Genomic DNA, 16,528 nt, shown 5'->3' on the forward strand with positions numbered 1-16,528 from the left:
ACACAGGGTGCACACCTCCAGTGCCTTGCCGAGGCAGTTCCTTCTGCTTAGGTAGTAGGTGATCAGCCTCTACTCTAAAACATTCAGGAAAAACAAATTAGATCAAGAGCACTATTTAGAGTGAATCGTCCTAAATCTGTATGTGTCAGTATGCATGTGAGAATCAAGTGACTAAAGGCAGCTGATGTAAACAAAGGATTCTACAGCAGACAACTATAAGGAACAAAAGCTAACAATCTCTGATAGTTTGTGGAGCAGCTGTGGGACATTCTAAAGGTGAATGTTAGCCTACCTTAAGATAAAACAAAAAAATGGTTATAAAGTCTACTGAGAGATAAAGGCTAAAGTTAGATTACTGGCCTCGAGGCTGAAAAGAATTCTGAAGACAGGAGTACACACAGTTTACCCTTCTGAAATGCAGAAAGCTTTCCCCAGATCTCAACTAGACCTCCCCCACTGTCCTGGACTCTTGGTGGGTCCAAGTACATCTAATGAAGACAGTAATACAAGCACTAACATGAAATAAAATTTGAAAAGGAAACAAGTAAACTCCAGTAAAGAAAAGTTCCAAGAGCAGGAAAGAAAGAGTGCCTCCAGAAAGACGAAAGCTGTGACAAGAGCTATAGAACCTCCCTTAAGCTCCTCCCTTAAGATCCCTTAAGATCCCCATGCACTCGGGTGCTACACCAGAATGAGTGTAGGCAGTATATGATAAGAGTGGATAAGTACATCACTACATTGAATTAGAAATAATTTACACAGATATATAGATATAGATATCAATTCTTCTTCTTCAGTCCTAAAATCATTCTCTCTCACTTAATAACTAAAATACCATTTTTCTTTTCCACCTTTTCAAGGCCTACCTCTACTCTCTCAGTCCGTCTCTATGAAAGCCTCCATGGCTTCCAGAGCACTCTAGCTATATGATGTGTGCTACTAGTACACCACTGACCAACTTTATTACTTACATGCCTATTACCCACTATAACCTGTGAGCTCAAGAGCAATAATGTTCAGTAATCTCTGGTTATTCTCTAGTACCTATCTCAGTTCCATGAACATACCAGATACAAAATAATGCAAAATATGTTGCACATTTTTCTAATTCTGAGGCCTTCAATCTTTTTCTCTTTATATCACAACCCATGGGGGAAAAATCATTTCATAAAATGACCCATATTCACACACATACAGTTATACACACACACATACACATAAATGAAACAGAAGTATGTAAAATGTACTGATATCTTCTGTTCCTGTTTTTTAAGGGCTTCCTGTGAAAATTTCAATTTCTGGTAAAAATAATATCTTAAGAGAAGGAGATACACAATTAAAAGCAGTTTTCAAACTTTAATGTGGACATCCCTTGGGAAGATGGTTTAAAATAGATTACAGAGAACTATACCCAGAATCTGATTTAGTAAGTCTGAGTAGAAGCCCAGGAATCTGCCTTTCAAATTACCCCAAATCATTCTGATGTAGATGATAAAACTATACTTATCAGACACATGCCCACATAATTTAAGATTTAATCTCAAAATACATAGTTTCAACTCTTCCTACACTAGCTACAGGTTAACCAAACTATCTGCAAGAGGTTCCTGCCTTGCTAATAAACTGGTTTTTCATCTGAAAGCTGTCTGGCTCAACAATCCTTTTATAGACTTTCTCTAATGCAACTGGTAAACCACTAAAATCTAACTGTTCTCTTAACTACAGCTCTTCGCACCAAGAAAAACAAAAGAATGATATGAATGAAAGGCATTTTTGTTGCCAAGTCATTTGCTTTATAACTGAAAGAGCTTTTGAAAACCAGTCACATTGGCCATACAACTGGCATATGTAGTCATCAGTTTGGAACTCCTAAGTACAAGTGGCCTATAGCTCAAAAGTGATCACTAAATAACTCAAAGTCTGACCACAAACTGCTTGAAAGCTACGACACAAGCCTACATGTCTTGTAATTATAAGCCAATAAGAAGACCCTTGATTCCTGAAAGTTTTAAATTCAACAAAGTCAATATTAAAATAGCACCAAACACTTGCAATGAACAATTCAAAAATGAAATTAAGAAAATAATTCCATTTACAACAGCAACAAAAAGAACACTTAACAATAAATTTAACAAAATAAGCACACAACTTATAGTACTCTGAAAAATACAAAAAATGGAGAAAGAAGAGCTTCCAAATTCATGGATGGGAAGACTTAACATTGTTAAGAAGAGGAAATTCCCCATCGGTACAATGGAAGAAGGCAATACTCCTCCCAAACTCATCTACAGATGCGATGCAATCCCCATCAAAATCCCAATTAGCTTCTTTGCAGAAATTGACAAGCTAAATCTAAAAGTCATAGGGAGGGACTTCCCTGGCGGTCTAGTGGTTAAGACTCCGCACTTCCAATACAGGGGGTGTGGGTTTGATCCCTGGTCAGAGAATTAAGTTCCCACATGACGCAGGGTGCAACCAAAAAAAGAAAAAAGTGGGCAAATAATCTGAACAGACATTTCTCCAAAGATGATATGCAAATAGCCAGTAAGCACATCAGTCACCAGGAAAATGAAAGTCAATGCCACAGTGAGAAACCACTTCATACCCACTAGGATGATGATAATCACAAGGACAGAAATTGGAACCCTCATATAGTGCTAATGGAAATGTAAAATGGTGTGGCCATTTTATTAACAGAAAACAGTATGGCAGTTCCTCAACAGGTTAAACATATGACCCAGCAATTCCACTCCTAGGTATAAACCCAAGAGAATTGAAACCCTATGACCACATAAAAACTTGAACACAAATGTTCACAGTGGCATTATTCATAATAGCGAAAAAGTGGAAACATAAATGTCCATCTACAGATGAATGAATAAGCAAAATGTGGTATATCCAAACTGTAGAATGTTATATGTCCATAAAAAGGAATGAAGCAGTAATACAAGCTACAAGACAGATGAACCTTGAAAATATTATGTTAAGTGGAAGAAGCCAGTCACAAAAGACTACATACTGTATCACTCCATTTATATGAAATGTCCAGACAGGCAAATCAAGAGGGACAGAAAGATTAGTGGTTCTCAAGGGCTTGGGAAGAGGGGGTGCTGAAAAGATTAGAGAGTGATGGCTATAGAGTATGGGGTTTCTTTTGGGAGTGATGAAAATGTTCTAAAACTGTGGTAATAGTCACACATATCTGTGAATATACTAAAAACCATTGATTTCTATACTTTAAATGGGTGAACTGTATGGTATGTGAATAATACCTCAATAAAACTGTTACCCCCCAAAAAAGAGAGACAGAGCACCAAACACATGAAACTAACATCTTCTTTCCTATGAGATTGCCCTTAATACCAACTTAAAGGATATTTCCTTTCTTGTTATCAGAAGATAGATATGTTATTTTCCAGTTATGTACAATTTTTTTAAAAAAAGCAAAGCTTGCTCAAAGAAACATGCTTTGTTGTTAGATGCATATAAAAACTTCTGCAAGAAAAGGCTAGAGGGAGCCACTAGAAGATGAAGAGAAAAACTAAACTTTCAACAGTTAAGTATAGGCAGTCTTCGTTTTGCATAGTGGTGTGAGACTAAAAAAGTGACAATGCAAGTTGAAACCATGCAAAACGATAGTAATAATAAATGGGGAAAATTACAATTGTTCTGTTATCTTTAAAAATTTTTGTTGAAACGTTAAAAATTCTGTCATTTATAATTGTATAAGAATAAAAAACAGGAAAACTAACATTTATTTAGTATGCTGTAAAAGACTGGAAACATTGAAAATTATTTATAATTTCTTTGAAAAAACTTATCAAGAGTAGTTAACTTATGATATGGAATGGATCAGCTTCCAGCATTTTATCCTTTATGTTTTCAATGTCACAAAGTATCTCTGAGAATTCTTTTAATAAAAGTGAAATTTCTTGCCCATGTCACTTTCTCCTCTGGGATATCTTCATCTTTTTCACCAAACCATCTTCCTCATTTACATAGATAAGCTCACCTTCACTGAGCTTCTCTAGCTGCATATCCAGAGTCTTTTGAATGACAGTAGTGTCAACATTCCCACAGTGAAGTTATTTCTTCTGTAACTCCATTCACTTATGATTTGCATTTCACTTCCAACCCTGGAAAGGAAGTTTTTGGTTCTTTGCTGCACCTTCTTCGTTCTTTCTTTCAATTACCCATTTTTGTAAAATGTCACATGGGTTTATCGCTGGGTGACATGGAGGCAATGGAACTGCATGCTTTGCTATCTGTGCATGAACTGAATAACAGATGTGCAGTGAACAGTCACCAACAGGTTTTGAAAGGAGATGACAGATCACTGATACTGATGTACACCTGTTACTTACATAGTAATCTGTAGAGAGAAGAGCTAGCGGCAATTTTGTAGTTTATGCAATTACAGGTAGTACATGTTATTAGGGAATGGGTGTTATTTAACTGAATCATGGTAAGTAAAATTTGTGCATATCAGAACCATACAAACCAAGGAGTCCCTGTATATCAAGTTACAGAATCTTGGCATTTCTAGAAAGCTCCCTCAGGGTAATCTAACCGAAGGACCCTTGATGTAGATGATTGATGACCATCACGTGACACACATTACAGCAAAGGGTAGCTCTTCCACCAATGAACAGCTCTAATGATTAGAAAAATAAACCTCCAAACAGTCAAGAGCACAGGTTCTAGAATCAGACTGCCTGACTTCCCATCCTGGCTTTTCCTTTTGTAGAGCTAGGTAAACTTGGGAAAGTTATGTAATCTCTTCGTGACTCAGTTTCCTCATCCGTAAAATAAAAATGTTATGACCTGCAATCATGGGACTGTTATGAGAGTCAAATTCATAGAGAGTACTTATTAATTCTAGCACATAGTAAGTGTTCAATAAATGGTAGCCTCTATAATTAATCATATCACCATCATGCACTGTACAGTGCTTGACCTTCTTCATTCAAACCCTTTCCCTCACCTGGACTCTGTACCAGCCTCTTAACAGAGCCCTCGGACAGTCTCTCACCTGACTCTCCATATGGTCATCAGAATTATACCCCTCAAAATCGAATCTGACCCTCTTCCCCTTGCCAAACAATTCAGCCTAAAGTATCAGGTAGGGCAGAGCAAAGTCAGAGTCCTTGTTTTGGGGTGGGGAGGGAGCCATAGTGGCCCAGCGCAGGGTGTCAAAGACCAAGTTAGGGTAAGGCAGGAATTCACATGGTGAGGTGGCCTGGCCCAATTTATTTAACTTATAAGGGGTCAGAAGATAGCTACCATTTTAAAAGATCAAATGAATTTCAAAACTGAAGAAACATAAATAATAGTCCAAGGGGGAACAATTAAGCTTAACTTTAAAAAGAAAACAACTTATCACAAGTAGACAAAATGACAGGTCACAACTGGTAACCCTGATTCCTTGGAAGTAGGTTGGCATTTCAATGTTTGTTCATTATTCTCAGTGCCAGTGTTCACTGCATTCACTTTCAAGATAAAATTTCATTTGGCATGGTGGTCTCTCTTGAACTTGTTAACAAAAGGAAACTCCTGGTGACGCCTACTCATCAACTACATAAATATTAGGTATTTGAAAAAATGCTAGGTCTTCAACAACACATCCCTGGTTTCCTGTCTCTTAAAAGCAAAGAGAGAGAAAGGAAAAAGTTAAAAGAAAAGGATGAAGGAGAAAAGAAGAAACAAGCATAAAGAACAAGGCAGACAATAATAACTCTGAACCTAAAATAGGTTGTAGAGTTGCTCCTGAGCTGTAAACTGATCATGATGCACTGATCCTCTCGCATTACACCAACACACGAAAGCCACAGGATAACAGAGCAAGCCATCACCTCCTTGTATTACAATCTCATACACTTGCTTTGGATGCTGTGCCTCCTAATCACACCTAGTTTAAGTAGCATCATATATCTGGCAACATCTAGTATTTAAGAACCAAGTAAAAACCTGAAAGGAATTACCAAGCAAGGCTGCATGGTACTATGCAAGTATATACACTTTATCGTCAAAAAGATAGAGATTTGAAGCTGTCTTTTTACTGGCTGTGCAACCTTGGGCCTTATCTTCTCTAATGTCTATCATTCCCAACTTTATAGATAAGGAAAGTGTCTACACAGAAATATTGTAACGACTGAATGAAACAATACATGAAACACCCAGTACAAGCCCAAGTCTACCTTGGACCACACAAAAGTATGTCATAAAACCCCTCAAACTCAATTCTAAAATCTGGTTTCCTAAACCACAGCAGCTTATAAGAAAAAAATTAGAAAAGAAAAATAAAGATTTTTCCCCCACAAAATAAAGTGCAGAGACAGAAGCACTACAAAGGAAGCACTCAAAATCATAGCCATGTGAGGTGCTTAGGGGTAAAACCTACACGATTCAACAAGTGTGAAGGATATGATTCTACATAATGAGCCATCACATTTGTTGTACGAAATGATGACTAACAAGTCACTGGAAAATATTATATTTAGGTTATAATAATCACTTCCTATATATGAATTCCTTTTATGCAAAGTTCAAAATACACAGATTACATTTTACTTGATAAAATAGATTCAACTTAAGCATAAGAAATTCCCAAGTCACTCCAACTAGGATACATAAAAATAGGGAACTGGGCAATTGGGTAAAGAAAATGGACATAAATAGATAACACAGCTAAAGACATATTTGTAATGCAGTCTTAGAAGAGATGGAGACAGCTGGCTGTGGAACTGCAGTTATACAGGAAGAAGAGGTGAGTAAATAGGGTAAACAATGCCAGATCAGTGTTATTACCTTCTTGTGAACATGAAATTAGCATGGATCATGATCCTTATGTAATATATTGAGTGGGGGGGACTTCCCTGGTGGTCCAGCAGTAAAGAATCCACCTTGCAATGCAGGGGACGTGGGTTCAATCCCTGGTCAGGGAACTAAGATCCCACATGCTGCAGAGTAACTAAGCCCGCGTGCCACAACTACTGAGCCCATGTGCCACAACTACTGAGCCTGTGTGCCTCAACTAGAGACCCTGCGTGCCACAAACCACAGAGCCCACGTGCTCTGGAACCCACTCGCCATAACTACACAGCCCACGCGCCCAAGCCTGCGCACCATGACTAGAGAAGAGAAAACCTGCACGCCACAACTAGAGAGAAACCCACCTGTCACAACGAAAGATCCTGCATGCCTCAACGAAGATCCCACATGCCGCAACTAAGACCTGATGCAGCGCCCAAAAAATAATAATAAATAAATAAATAAATATATGAAGTGGGGAAAGTTGAGAAATTATCCCAGAATACATGTGGATTTGCTCAGTAATGGGTTTAACTTATGCTTTATCCATCTCAAGAATCCAGGTCACTGCATCTCCCTATCAATTCGATCCAGGATAGAACGTAGTAGTAAAGAAACAACAAATTTTAGGGGGATTTCCATGGTGGCACAATGGTTAAGAATCCGCCTGCTGGGCTTCCCTGGTGGCGCAGTGGTTGAGAGTTCGCCTGCCGATGCAGGGGACGCGGGTTCGTGCCCCGGTCTGGGAAGATCCCACATGCCACGGAGCGGCTGGGCCCGTGAGCCATGGTCACTGAGGCTGCGCATCTGGAGCCTGTGCTCCGCAACGGGAGAGGCCACAACAGTGAGAGGCCCGCATACCGCAAAAAAAAAAAAACAAAAAAAACAATCTGCCTGCCAATGCAGGGGACACGGGTTCGAGCCCTGGTCTGGGAAGATTCCACATGCTGCAGAGCAACTAAGCCTGTGCGCCACAACTACTGAGCCTCTACTCTAGAGCCCATGCACCACAACTACTGAAGCCCACGCGCCTAGAGCCCATGCTCCACAACAAGAGAAGCCACCGCAATGAGAAGCCCATGCACCGCAAAGAAGAGTAGCCCCCACTTGCCGCAACTAGAGAAAGCCCGCACGTGACGAAGACCCAATGCAGCCAGAAATTAATTAATTAATTAATTTACAAAGAAATAAATTTTAAAAGTAATTAAATGTAAGACCATACAGAAAATAATCTTAGTATGCACACATGCAATAAAACATTGAAATTTTAAATGCAAATACAGAAAGTACAAACTTAACTGAAAATAAAAAATTATGAATTTAAGGTATTTTAAGTTGTTTTATTATGAGCTGTCTGCTTTTTTTTTGAAGAAACTATAAAAAATAAAGGCACATCTATTAAAGGAGCTAAAATAAAAATACTGACTGTACCAAATGCCAGTGAAGATGCAGAAAAATTGGACCTCTCCTACACTGCTGGTTGGAATGTAATGGAACTGCCAATCCAGAAAACAGTTGGACAGTTTCTTCAAAAATCAAACATACCCTTACCATGCAACCCAGCAATCACACTCTTGGGTATTTATTCCAAAGAAAAGAAAAAGTGTGTTCACTCAAAAACCTATACACAAATGTGCGTAGCAGCTTTATTCACAACAAAACATGAGCCAACCCAAATAACTGTCAACAGTGTAAAGCTAAACACATGACATCCATACCAACTATTACTTAGCTATAAAAAGGAACAAATTATTGATACATACAATGCGCCACAAGGGCATCATGCTTAGCAAAAAAAGCTAATCTCCAAAGATCACATACTGTATGATTCCAATTTGATGTCGTTCTCAAAATGACAGAGAGAGAACAAATTAGTGGTTGCCAGAGGACCAAGACAGGTTGAAGAAAGGGGTTCACAAAAACTACACACACACACACACACACACACACACACACACACACAAATGCAGGTTAAAAAAATTAGGGAAAACTGAAAAAGGTCTGCAGTGTAGTTAACAGTAATGTACCAATCAATGTCAGTTTCCTGGTTTTGATATTATACTACAGCTATTTAAGATGTCACTGTTGGGGGAAGCTGGGTGAAGACTACTATTTTCAACTTCCTGTGAGTTCAAAATATTTACAAATAAAAAGTTAAAAAATAAAATAAGGGCCTTTATGGATTCACTTTTTCATGGATTTACTTTCAAGTTCCACTGAAAAGCATTACACAGTGGCTAAAAGCATAAAGTGACCACCATTTACTGTTTGGTGATCTCTTGATACCTCAGTTTTCTCATCTATATAAAGAAGATAATTATTACAATCTTACTAAATTTCTCACTAAATTTCTCATGCAAACTCCCTATCAAGAAGGCTCTCCAGAACTTATAACCTTTGTGTATATGGAGGAAATACTTTATTACTAAAGTTCAAAAGCCCAGAAATCAAAGTAAAATATTGAAATCTCATTTTAAAAACTAAAGTCAAAAGGCAAACAACACACAAGGAGAAAAACATTTGTATTACAAATAATACATAAAGGGCTAATTTTTATAATATACTAAGAGCTCTCACAAATAAATAAGAAAAATATCAACAACCCAATAGAAATATAAGCCCAGGATACAAACTCTTCACAGAAATTCAAATGATTAATAAATTTATGAAAAGATATTCAGACTCTCTCACATTACAAAAAATACAAACTAAACAATGAGAAACCAATTTTCACTTGCCAGGAAGAAAGTTTCAGTTTTCATTTAATACTTCTATACTAAATTTTCTTAGTATTGTTTGTCTTAATTTATTATAAACTTTTTTTTTTTTTTTTTTTCCGTACGCGGGCCTCTCACTGTTGTGGCCTCTCCCGTTGCGGGGCACAGGCTCTGGACGCGCAGGCTCAGCGGCCATGGCTCACGGGCCCAGCCACTCCACGGCATGTGGGATCTTCCCGGACCGGGGCACGAACCCGTGTCCCCTGCATCGGCAGGCGGAGTCTCAACCACTGCACAACCAGGGAAGCCCTATTATAAATTTTTTAAAAAACACTCAACATCTGCCACATTGTAGAAAATTTTTTTTAAATTCGGAAAACTTCACATTTGTGAAGATTTTAAAAAGAGTTTAGGGCTTCCCTGGTGGTGCAGTGGTTGAGAGTCCGCCTGCCGATGCAGGGGACGCAGGTTCGTGCCCTGGTCCAGGAAGATCCGACATGCCACAGTGCGGCTGCGCCCGTGAGCCATGGCCGCTGAATCTGCGCGTCCGGAGCCTGTGCTCTGCAATGGGAGAGGCCACAACAGTGAGAGGCCTGCGTACGGCAAAAAAAAAAAAAAAAGAGTTTAACTGAAAAATTCACTTCAGTTAATTACTGTATTTTCTCTACAAGAAAAAAAGTTGTTATAATATCCACAAAATACATGTCTGATTTTTCTCAAAAATATTATATTACATGTCTGATCTTTCTCAAAAATATACATTTAAGGGGCTTGACTGGTGGCACAGTGGTTAAGAATACGCCTGCCAATGCAGGAGACAGGGGTTTGAGCCCTGGTCTGGGAAGATCCCACATGCCACAGAGCCACTAAGCCCGTGCACCACAACTACTGAGCCTGCGCTCTAGAGCCCACGAGCCACAACTGCTGAAGCCCATGCACGTAGAACCCGTGCACCGGAACAAGAGAAGCCCCCACTCACTGCAACTAGAGAAAGCCCACGCACAGCAATGAAGACCCAATGCAGACAATAAATTAATTAATTAATAATTTAAAAAATAATAATAATATAATACATTTAAGAGAGGGATTACCTTTCTTTAATCCTTCATATCACCAAACATAATACAGGACAAAAACTGACAAACATGGAGAAAAAAAATGGAGACATAAGGGGAGAGAAGACAAACAGATATTGGATTCAAGTTTAGTCTCATTAAATAGCACCACCTCTGGAAAGCACAAGATTTCAAAATACACACACATATCCTCTGCCAGTAAGCCCTACCACAGCCAGTCTCTAATTTCATTTATAGGGCTGTTGAGACTTTTTAAATGACTTCCATTAAAATATTTTCTTTGAAACAAACTATAAAATCAGACCCTATGTACACTCTTTTATGCAATCATTGATTTTGGTAGGGTAGAGGAATTCAAGAGAGGAAACACAATCAATATAGCTACCTGGAGGCTACCAATCTAGATATTCATTATAAAATAACTAAGAATCATTTTAGTTCAAACTACCACTACATATCTTTTCATTCAACAAATACGTACCAAATCAGGCTCTGGGCTAGGACCCACTGCTCTCAGTGAGCACATATTATACTAAACTAGACTGAGGCTCTTAGGTCCCTAAGGTTCCCTTTTCTAGATTTGATATATAGATCTTGCATGGAAAATAATGTCCTACTGCCAATGTGTGGGCTAAAAATTTGATCTGTAATTGTTTAATTCTCTTCTGGACCAGAGTTTCTCAACCCCTGTCCTATTCACATTTTGTACCAGATCATTCTTTGTAGTGGGGTGTTATCCTGTGCATAGCAGCATCCCTGGCCTCTACCCACTAGATGCCAAAAGTACCCTCCCAGTTGTGACAATGAAAAACATCTCCAGACATTGTCAAATGTCCCCTAGAGTGCAAAACCACATCTCTACCCCAACCCCCACTGAGAACTACTATTCTATAGACCACCAAAATCATTTGAGAAACTTTTGTTTTTAAATTCAGATTCTGCAACTTCACACCCTCTAGGATAGATATAACCAAAAGACAGATTAAGTGTTGACGAGAATATGGAGAAACATGAAGCCTCATATGTTGTTAAAGGGACTGAAAAATGGTACAGACACTTTGGAAAACCAATATAGCAGCTCCCCAGAAGGTTACACCTAGAGTTACCATTTGATCCAGCAATTCCACCCCTAAGCACATACCCAAGAAAAATTAAAACAAATGTCCACACAAAAGCGTGTACTCAAATGTTCACAGTAGCATAATTCATAACAGCCAAAAAGTACAAACAACCCTAATGTCCATCAACTTATGAATGTATAAACAAAATGCAGTATATTCATACAATATTATGGGTCCATAAAAAGGAATGAAGTACTGATACATGCTATAATACAGACGAACCTTAAAAACATTATGCTAAATGAAAGAGGCCAGTCACAAAAGACTACATGTTGTATGATTCTATTTATATGGAACATCTAGAATAGGCGTATCTATAGAGATAGAAAGTAGATTAGTGGTTGCCCAGGGCTGGGGCCCAGGGGTTGGGGGGTAGATAGAGGAATTAAGGGGGTAATGGCTAAGAGGGGCAGGGGTTTTGTACGGTCTAACAAAACCTTCTAAAATCGATTGTGGTGATAAATACACAACTCTGAAAATACTAAAAACCACTGAAATGTACACTTTCAATGGCTGAATTGTAAGGTATGTGAATTATATCTCAATAAAGCTATTTTTAAAAATTCAGATTCTAGACTCCACCTCAGATCTAATAAATGAGAATAAAAGGCAGAAAGCCAAAACTATTTTAGAAGACCCTCCAGGTGATCCCAATGAAGCTGGTGTGGGACATTTGGGGTTCACTACCAGATAGTGATGAACATCCCAAACCACAAGCTGCAGAGACTGGCAAAGAGGAAACAGCTTGCTGAGCACTTCTCAATGGTAAACTGCTTGTAAAAGAATATGAAAACTAGTAACTTGGTAACTTTTTTTCCTTTTTCTAAATTTAAATTTTTTTTCATAGCATTACTTATCCCTTTCGGAAAGGAAAAAGTAAATAAATATGATTATTAAGTTTTAAAAATATGATCAATAACATCTCAATTTCATGTCTAATTAATGACTCCATGTTACGTTGAAAGATTGCTTGCTAAACAAATTATGACATATGCACCTTCATATTTCAAGAAATAGAAACTAAAACAACTCTATATAATTACATACTTCTACATCTATGCTCATTTGTAAAGTGATTTTATAATTATTAGTTTCAGTTTGACATACAGTGCAACTATTCACATGATACTAAGAAAAAGATTATACAAAGTGGAAGAAAATGAAAGAGAAATAATTTTTAATTAGATCTGCTACATGAACCTGGACATCTAATACTAAACATTCCAATCTATGAAATTTAAACTTCCCAATAAATCCAAACATCTGGAATTATACTGCACAGCAATTAGAAAAAGTTGCACTATGGAAAATGATTTAAATCATTCTGGCTTATGTTTTGCAAACTCCAGCAGAAAAATAATGCTAGGGTTCACTGAAACAAACACTGCTGGTATCTCCTATTTCCTCCAAGAAAAAACAAGAAAGCCATTATTATCTCTGATTTTCTCCTGAAAAGTATAATGACCCCTCTTATGACATAATGGAAAATATGAACAAGAATTTTAATCAAAATAGCATTTATAAAGACATATGGATACTTTTAAACTTTAAAATCTAAATACCTACCCATACACCCATAGTTTCTGAAACTAATGGCTAAATCTGGTTTACTTCAGACTCCCTTTTGTAAAAAAGCAATGTCTAAACAGTGAGATTCATGTGAAACAGTACATCCTTTATTTGTACAGGAACTCTCTCTCAGGTACTTAACCTAGCAGAGTAATACATACGGATCACCTCCTGAATATGATTACATTACAACTTAATTGATACCACAAAAAATGGCATTATACATAAGTATTTACTGACAAGGAATGATGCTTATAATAGTTAAGTGGGAAGTTCTTAAATAGTATAAACAATTCATATTTTAGCAAGAAAAATATGCATGCATATTCACAGAAAACAGCTGAAAGAATATATGTCAAAATATTGTTATTCTTTTATAATTTTTGTATGTTCTAAATTTTGTACACTAAATATATATTCTCATAAACAGAAAAATAAATATCATTTTAAAAACTTTTCTGCTTTTATGAAAATAGAGATCTACTTTTTCCTCTTCCTTCCACTAGGTACAACTAAAAACGCTGGACATTATACATACATAAAAAAACATTAAGACTCTGAAAGGTGGAGAGAATAAGTTAGAATGGCAAGGGACCTTGGGAACCTAAGAAACAAAAGGGGCGAGTTCCCTGGGTTTCCTTTTTGCCTTATAGATCTCAATATTGGAAATGACGAGCCTGGCAACCTAGAAACACCTAAGAGTACAGACAAGAAAAACTCCAACGAAAGCCTGCTCACTTTAGCCAAAGGACCAGGAAAGGCGCAGCTTAGCAAGACAGAAAACTTTTAGACAATAAACATTTTACTCCAGCCAAACACCACAGAAAACACAGTGGGTCCAACACCACCCATACAGTAAAGGCCAAACCCTCACCAGGCTGGAATGAGGCACCCAACACCCTCTCCAGGGTGGAGTAAGAGGCCAAGGAGGGAAGCCAGGACTTCACCCCTGCAGTTGGCAAAGGCACCGCAGTGTCAGTGAAGACCACTTGCAGAGCCTGTAATACCACCATATTATATCAATGTAAATGGCGTTTCTCTAAAAACTAAACATGCAACTACCATATGACCCAGCAATTACACTCTCAGGCAAACTGCCAAACTGTTTTCCAGAGGAGCTGTACCATTTACTGTTAACTGTTTCTATGTCAATACCCTGGTTGTTATATGGTTTTGCAAAATACTACCACAGCAGGGAAACTGGACAAAGGGTACAAGGGATCTCTCTGTATTGTTTTCTTACAACTGCATATGTAACTACAATTACCTCCAAGTTAAAAGTTTAATTAAAAAACAGAATTTAAAAATTATATAAAAAACTACTATTGATACTATGTATAAAGTAGATAACTAATGAGATCCTACCGTATAGCACAGGGAACTCTACTCAGTGCTCTGCAGTGACCTAAATGGGAAGGAAATCCAAAAAAGAAAGGATATATGTATATGTATAGCTGATTCATTTTGCTGTACAGTACAAACTAATACAACATTGTAAAGTAACTATACTCCAATAAAAATTAATTTTTTAAAAAAACTGACAAATATACTAAATATTTGGGCTTCTTAAGGCAGGACTTACATAGTCTTATAGCCATAGCACCTAAACTGAACCTAGAACATATCAGACACTCAAGAAACACTTACTGGGGAGTTCCCTGGTGACCTAGTGGATTAGGATTCTGAGCCTTCACCACCGTGGCCTAGGTTCAATCCCTGGTCATGGAACTGAGATCCCACAAACTGCACGGCACGGCCAAAGAAAAAAAGGAAAGAAAAAAAAAGAAAAGAAACACTTATTGAATTAGATTGAATAATATAAGCAACATTTCAAAAATAAGATGCTTAAGAAACCTAACAGTTCCATTTCATTGGCTTTAAACAAAACAACCTTAAAACAAGTGCCAAAAAAAAAAAGTCTCTTTCAAGAAAATAAAGTATCCTGGAACTTTTCCACAAAGAGAACAGTGACTCAAACTTAGACTACAATGAGCTAGAAAGATACTACCTCATCATTTTAGTCAATTTATTGCTGGCTTGTTAGGGAAAATAAAAACAAAGAAGAAGAAAGAGAAAGAAAGCTTGCAGGGCTTAAAAGTACCATGTATGTCCACCCCAATGCTCATAGCAACACTATTTACAATAGCCAAAGGACTTCCCTGGTGGTCCAGTGGGTAACACGCCATGCTCCCAATGCAGGGGGCCTGGGTTCGATCCTTGGTCGGGGAACTAGATCCCATACACATGCTGCAACTAAGAAGCCCGCTGCCACTACTAAGACCTGGAGCAGCCAAATTAAAAAAAAAAAAAAAAACAGCCAAGACATGGAAGCAACCTAAACGTCCATCGACAGATGAATGGATAAAGTAGATGCGGTACATATATACAATGGAATATTACTCAGCCATAAGAAAAAGAATGAAATAATGTTATTTGCAGCAACATGGATGGACCTAGAGATTATCATACTAAGTGAAATAAGTCAGAAAGACAAATACCATATGATATCATTTATATGTGGAATCTAAAATATGATGCAGGGCTTCCCTGGTGGTGCAGTGGTTAAGAATCTGCCTGCCAATGCAGGGGAGACGGGTTCGAACCCTGGTCCAGGAAGATCCCACATGCCGCGGAGCAACTAAGTCCATGCGTCACAACTACTGAGCCTGCGCTATAGAGCCCGCAAGCCACAACTACTGAGCCTGCGTGCTGCAACTACTGAAGCCCGCACACCTAGAGCCCATGCTCTGAAACATGAGAAGCCACCGCAATGAGAAGCCTGCGCACCGCAAGGAAGAGTAGCCCCCGCTCGTCACAACTAGAGAAAGCCCGCGTGCAGCAATGAAGATCCAACACAGCCAAAAATAAATAAAATAAATAAACTTTAAAAATAATATATGATACAAATGAACTTATTTACGAAACAGAAACAGACTCACAGAGATAGAAAACAAACTTATGGTTACCAAAGGGGAAAGGGGGTAGGGGAGAGAACAATTAGGAGTTTGGGATTAGCAGATACAAAGAACTATATATAAAACAGATCAACAACAAGATCCTACTGTGTAGCACAGGGGAACTATATTCAATATCCTGTTTAAACCATAATGGAAAAGAATATGAAAATGAATATATATATATAACTAAATCACTTTGCTATACACTAGAGACTAACATAACACTGTAAATCAACTATACTTCAATAAAAATAAAATATAAACGTAAATTGAAAAAA

General features: G+C 37.8%; 1 protein-coding gene across 6 annotated transcripts in view; it reads right to left on the minus strand.

The window, feature by feature from the left end:
• The window catches only part of MAP4 (microtubule associated protein 4), a 167,548-nt gene that overhangs the window by 137,116 nt on the left and 13,904 nt on the right, over nt 1–16,528 (minus strand). For 2 of the 6 annotated variants that reach the window (XM_082664884.1, XM_082664896.1), the window contains exons 2-3: nt 14,941–15,036; nt 14,659–14,698 (exon numbers count right to left, since the gene is read on the minus strand). The exons of 1 other annotated variant lie outside the window; for it this stretch is intronic. The gene's annotated coding sequence lies outside the window, so the exon portion shown is untranslated. Of the gene's footprint in view, nt 1–4,012; nt 4,032–10,618; nt 10,664–14,658; nt 14,699–14,940; nt 15,037–16,528 lie in introns of those variants that run through there. 3 more of the 6 variants (XM_082664898.1, XM_082664900.1, XM_082664874.1) reach the window with 3 other exon arrangements.

The sequence above is a fragment of the Grampus griseus genome, assembly GCF_964374135.1.
Source record: "Grampus griseus genome assembly, chromosome: 10".
Classification (NCBI taxonomy): Eukaryota; Metazoa; Chordata; class Mammalia; order Artiodactyla; family Delphinidae; genus Grampus; species Grampus griseus.